The following is a 6,907-nucleotide window of genomic DNA, read 5'->3' as shown; positions in this document are numbered from 1 at the left end:
ACAAAGTGATCTAAATCATTTACAAATATAAGACACAAAATCACTGATTGCATAATTATTCACCCCCTTTTCATATGACACACCTAATCATCACTGGTGGGTGCAGCCAATTGGTCTTAGAAGTCACATAATTAGTTAACTGGAGATCTGTTTTTGGAGGTTTGTGTGCAGTCAAGGTGTTTCAATTGTAGTAAAAATACACCTGTATCTGGAAAGTGCAACTGCTAGTGAGTCACTATCCTGGCAAAAACTGCACCATGAAAGACAAAATAGTCCAAGCAAGTCCACAAACAGGTTATTGAAAAGCACAAGTCAGGAGATGGATATAAGAAAAATTCCAAGTCACTGAATATCCCTTGGAGTACAGTGTAAGTCAATCATCAAGAAATGGAAAGAAGATGGCACATCTGTAAATTTGCCCAGAGCAGACCGTCCTTAAAAACTGAGTGACTGTGCAAGAAGGGGAACTAGTGAGGGAGGCCACCGGAGACCTATGACAACTCTGGAGTGCTGCCTGCATGCTTTACCAATTGCAGCTTTATGGGAGAGTGGCAAAGAGAAAGCCACTGTTGGGGGAGGAAAAAAAAATTCACATGAAATCTCAGTTAGAGTTTGCCAGAAGGCATATGGGAGACTCTGAAGTCAGATGGAAGAAGGTTCTATAGTCTGATGAAACCAAAATTGAGCTTTTTGGCCATCAGACTAAATGCTATAATTGGCATGAGCCAAACACCACACATCATCAAAAACACACCATCTCTACTGTGAAGCATGGTGGTGTTTGCATCATGCTGTGGGGATGCTTCACTGCAGCAGGTCCTGGAAGGCATTTGAAGGTAAAGGGTAAAATGAATGCAGCTAAATACAGGGAGGGAAATCCTGGAAGAAAACCTGATGCAGTCTGCAAGAGAACTGCGACTTAAGAGAAGATTTGTTTTCCAGCAAGACAATGACCCCAAGCATAAAGCCCAAGCTACACAGGAATAGCTTATGTAATGCCCTGGTTAAGATTTTTACTGCTATGCTGTAGGTATTTCACTTTAGCAGTTCTGTAAAAACAGTCTGTTCTATTTTCAGCCTGTTTGGGTTTGAGCTGAGATAAAAAGAGGCTTTGTTCTTCAATTTAGTAATCTGGTGTCTGCCAGTCAGGATGGTGGAATTGGGAGAAGGTTCTGGAGAACACTGGTGTAGAGAGGTTTTTTTTTCGGGAGTTAGAAGACAGGAGGGAAGATGACTGAGAATGCCGTCCCTGTTGCACAAGGTGCTTTGTGCAGATGAATGGCTTCAAAGAGGAAGGACCAACACTCCCATGAGAAACCTATTTGTTCGAGATAGATTTCCAATGGCATTCAGAAAGGTGGGTTTCTCACTGCGGAGTCCAGAGGCTGTTAGTGAGGGGCTAATGAACTGCATTTCCAGAGACACCCAATAAAAAGGGGTTTCATTTAAAAACAACAAAGTTAATGTCCTGGAGTGGCCAAGTCCAGACCTCAATCCAATTGAGAATTTGTTGCTGGGCTTGAAAAGGGCTGTTCATTCATGATCCCCATGCAAACTGACAGAGATTGAACAGTTTTGTAAAGACGAATAGAGAAAATTTGCAGTGTCCAGATGTGCAAAGCTGATAGAGACCTATCCACACAGACTCAAGGCTGTAATTGCTGCCAAAGAAGCATCACTAATTACTGACTTGAAGGGGGTGAATACTTACACAATAAATTATTTTGTGTTTTATATTTATAATTAATTTAGATCATTATGTAGAGATCTGTTTTCATTTTTGACATGAAAGAGTCTTTCTGTTGACTGTGTCAATAAAAGCCAAATTAAATTCAATGTGAAATAAAATTCACAATAAAACATGAAAACTTCTGGGTGGGGGATGAATACTTTTTATAGTCAGTGTATATATAACTAGGGTGCCCAAGACTTTTGCACAGTACTGTAGTAATTTTATGTATTGCACTGTACTGCTGCCACAAAAAAAATTCACTACATATGTGAGTGAGATAAACCTGATTCTGATTACGGTTCTCTATTGTGGACTGAGAGTGGGAACAGGAGAGGGGAGGGAGCAGGAAGCACCAGAGAGACATTCTGTAATGATTAATAAACCAAATTTTTGAAATCAAATGACCTTGCCTGGTATCTCAGCTAGGAACATCTGCACCCGTGCCAGCCCCAGCCTTGGCATTCCTCTGCCCCCTGTCCCACACCCCAAGCTCACCATTCCCAACATCCTATATAAGATATACACATATGACTTTTGCACAGTACTGTATAGGAGCAGAAATAGGCCATTCAGCCCATTGAGTTTACTCTGCCATTCAATGAGGCCGATTGTTTTCAACACCATTCTCCTGTCTCATGTTAACTCTTCCTCCACCCCCCCCCAACCAATCAGTCTCTGCCTCTGTGGCAACAAATTCCATGGATTCACCACCCGTCAGCTGAAGAAATTCCTCAGATTCTGATTCATTTACTAATCAAATGTACACTGAAACATGCAGTGAAATGCATCGTTTGCATTAACAACCAACATAACCTAAGGATATGCTGGGGTCGTACGTGAGTGTCATCACACATTCTGATGTCAACATAAAGTGATGTCCCTTTATTGAGGCTGTGCCCTTGGATCTCAGACTCTCCTACTGACGGAAGCAATCTCTCCATGTCCACTGTGTCCAGGCCATGAGGATGGGGAGAAAAGGAAGCCCGTATTTAAAAGCACAACAGTTGGTGGTAAAGCAATGCACAGTGACATAAATCTGGCCCGTGTACTGAATTCCTTCTCCCCAGTAATATTTTACTTTCGTCTTCTAGATCTACCTACAGGATTGAAAATTTGCAGAGGAAATTTACGAGCAGGTTGCTGGGACTTGAGTTGCACGGAAAGGTTGAATACCTTAGAACTTTATTCCCCAGAGTGTAGGAGAACGAGGGGAGATTTGATTGAGGTATACAAAATTCTAAGGAGTGTAGATGCTTTTTCCACAGTGGATGCACAGCATCTGTGGGAAGAGAAACAATGATGGTTTCAGAATCATATTTATTGTCACGGACCTAGATGACAGGAAAACTGTCTTTTGTGACAGCGGTACATTTGTAAATTATTCTAAATTGCAAAAATAAATGGTGTAAAAAAAAAGAATGCAGTACTCATTGGTTCATGGACCATTCAGAAATTTGATGGTGGGCGGAAGGAGCCGTTTCTGAATTGTGTGTCGTCTTCAAGCTCCTGTACCTCTTTTCTGAAGGTAGTAATGAGTAGAGGGTGTGTAGTGGAAGTGAGGGTCCTTAATGATGGATGTTGCCTTCTTGAGACACTGCCTTTTGGAGATCTCAGTGTTGGGACTAGTGGCCATAATGGAGTTGGCTGAGAGTACAACCCTCTGCGGCTTTTTTTTTAGCCTGTGCACTAGAGCCTTCAAACTAGGTGGTGATGGCTGCTCTCTTGAAGCCTGAGGTTCTGCTGAATATTCCGATTCATTTATTCATCAGGTGTACATTGAAAAATACATTGAAATGTGTTGTTTGTGTTAATAAGGAGCTGCTGCGGGATGCTCAAAGATGCCTCCAGACATCCCACTGCCAACAAGAATCAACAAACCATGCCCTGTTCCTCCCACCCACACATGCTGACACTTGTCAAACCGCATGAAGGGCCATTTTCTTCAAACTCCAGTGGACTTGTGGTTTCGACCATGACCTGATTGTTCAATGTTTCTCTTTTCGCTGATGCTGCCTGATCTGCTGAATCTTCTGCCTTTATCACAAATGTAGTTTCTTTGGGTGGTTTTCTGTCCCTCTCCTTCACGTTTGTGCAACAATTCCATTGAGTCCATGGACCTGAGATATCACTGAACAGATCTTGTGCAGGTTAGCGTGACCACCTCTTAAGAGTATGGTCTGTCCAGTATTGTGGATGGAGCTGTACTGTTCCTAGCCTGGGTGCAGTCTTCCTTATTGAACAAAGAGGGCAATTGGCACAAGTAGGGCAATGATGGCAAATAGAGCCATCATAGAGAGCATCTCACATCAGCCATTGCTGCCTAGTTTGACACAGCATCCTCTCACAATATAAATGACCTACAGTGAACGTCAGGTCTGCAGAAAAGGGCATTGGCTGCAGTCTCCCATCACTGCAGGACTTGGCTTGTATGTGTCCAGGGCAGGAAGAATCACTGCGGGCACTATCCACGAGAAAAGATTGCCTTTTCCAAAAGCTCCTGGTAAGCTTCATAGGGCTGTTCAAACTGAAAATTCACGCCATCTTAAAAGTTTCTTCCCCCAGGCAGTTAATATGATCAATCATTCTCGTTAGGCCCCCACCCCTATATTTTTTTACCTCAATCACTGCACTTTAGACCATTTTTTATAATGGTGCTTACATTGTAAATAAACATATGCTGGTATTTATGCACATTTTAATTCCATACCCACACTTCTAACTTTGTATTATTCTTTAGGATGGTTGAATGTTGCTTTTCTGTTGCGGGTCACACCCCGAGCAACACACGCAAAATGCTGGAGGAACTCAGCAGATCCAGATGAAGGGTTTGTTCCAAAAACATTGACTGTTTATTCAGAATCAGGTTTAATACCACCAACATATGTTGCAAAATTGTTGTCTTTACAGCAGCTGTATAACGCAATACATAATAACAGAGGAAAAATGAATTACAGTAAGTGTGTGTATATGTAACACCCTGGGAAAGGTTTCACTGCTAATGTAATGGTTTTTCTGTAGCAGCAGTGTTTGGGGTATGACTAGGGATAATGGGGTCCTTGGCAGAGATGGTGCTCGGTGTCGGAGGGCTGTTCTCTCCCACCACAGGAAACATCCTTTCCACATCTACTCTGTCCAGGCCTTTCAACATTCGAAAGGTTTCAGTGGGATGCCCCCCTCATCCTTCTGAATTCCAGTGAGTACAGACCCAGAGCCATCAAACATGCTTCGTATGATAACCCTGTCATTCCTGGAATCATCCTTGTGAACATCCTCTGGACCCCCTCCAATGCTGGCACATCTCTTCTAAGATGAGGAGCCCAAAACTACTCACAATGCTCAAGGTGAGGCCTCACCAGTGCCTTATAAAGCCTCAGCATCACATCCCTGCTCTTATATTCTTGACCTCATGAAATGAATGCTAACATTGCATTGGCCTTCCGCACCACCGACTCAACCTGCAAGTTAATCTTCAGGGTGTTCTGCACATGGACTCCCAAGTCCCTCTGCATCTCAGGTTCCTGGATTTTTTCCCCATTTAGAAAATAGTCCGTGCATGACCATGCTTTTTCCAACATAGTATTTCATTTGCTTCTTTCTTGCCCATTCTCCTAATCTGTCTAACCTGTTTCCTCAACGTTACCTGCCCCTTCACCAGTCTTCATATCATCTGCAAACTTGGCAACAAAGCCACCTAATCCATCAGCTACATCATTTATATACAGCATAAAAAGAAGTGGTTACAACACTGACCCCTGTGGTCACTGGCAGCCAATCAGAAAAGGATCCTTTTATTCCCACTCGCTGCCTCCTACCAATCAGCCAATGCTCTAACCATGTTAGTAACTTTCCTGTAATACCATGGGCTCTTAACTTGGTAAGCAGCCTCATGTGTAGCACCTTGTCGAAGGCCTTCTGGAAGTCCAAATATACAACATCCACTGCATCCCCTTTGTCTATCTACTTGTAATCTCCTCAAAGAATTCTAACAGGTTCATCAGGCAGGATTTTCCCTGGAGCAAACCGTGCTGACTTTGTACTATCTTGTCCTGTGTCACCAAGCACTCCATCACCTCATCCTTAACAATTGACTCTTAACATCTTCCGAACCAGAGATCAGGCTAACTGGTCTATAATTTCCTTTCTGCTGCCTTCCTCCTCTCTTAAAGAGTGGAGTGACATTTGCAATTTTCCAGTCCTCTGGCACTATGCCAGAGTCTAATGATTTTTGAAAGATCATTTATAATGCCACCACAATCTCTAATGTTACTTCTTTCAAAACCCTAAGGTGCAGTTCCTCTGGTCCGGGTGACTTATGTACCTTTAGGTCTTTCAGCTTTTTGAGCACCTTCTCTCTTCTAATAGTAACTGCACCCACTTCTCTTTCTTCACGCACATCAGGTTACTGTCTTCCACAGTGAAGACTGATGCAAAATACTCATTTAGTTCATCAGCCATCTCATTATCCTCTGTTATTATTTCTTCTGCCTCATTTTTTAGCAGCCCTATATCCACTCTCATTTCTCTTTTATTTTTAACATACTTGAAAAAACTTTTACTATCCACTTTGATATTATTTGCTAGCTTGCTTTCGTATTTTCCCTTCTAATGAATTTTTTAGTTGCTCTCTGTAGGTTTTTAAAAATTTCCCAACCCTCTATCTTCCCACTAATTTTTGCTTTGTTGTATGCCCTTTCTCTTGCTTTTACAATAGCTTTGACTTCCCTTGTCAGCCATGGTTGCACTATTTTACCATTTGAGTATTTCTTCATTTTTGGAATACATGTGTCCTGCACTTTCCTCATTTTCCCAGAAACACACACCATTGCTGCTCTGCTGACATCCCTGCCAGCAGCTCCTTCCAATTTAATTTAGCCAACTCCTCTCTCTCATATCACCTTACAGGAGGAGACGATGGCAGCGCCACGCAGCTCGCAGCGGCCACTCCGGTGGTGATGTCTGTTATTTCTCGAGTAGGGTGCCGTGCACAATCCTGATTTGATGGAGACGGACGTGAGAGCACGGAGGAACATCTGGTGAAACTTCTGAAATGCCTGCTTCACTGCTGCTGCTACTGTGTGGTCCAGAATCTCCGGAGGAGAATGCCCCGAGTCCTTGGCTTTGCTTGTTGTGCAGCGGCCGGGGCGGAGTCGAAGCGCTCGGCAGAGGATGGTGCTC

This window comes from Mobula birostris, chromosome 11, assembly GCF_030028105.1.
Source record: "Mobula birostris isolate sMobBir1 chromosome 11, sMobBir1.hap1, whole genome shotgun sequence".
Taxonomy (NCBI): domain Eukaryota; kingdom Metazoa; phylum Chordata; class Chondrichthyes; order Myliobatiformes; family Myliobatidae; genus Mobula; species Mobula birostris.
Note: the sequence above shows the minus strand (reverse complement) of the source record.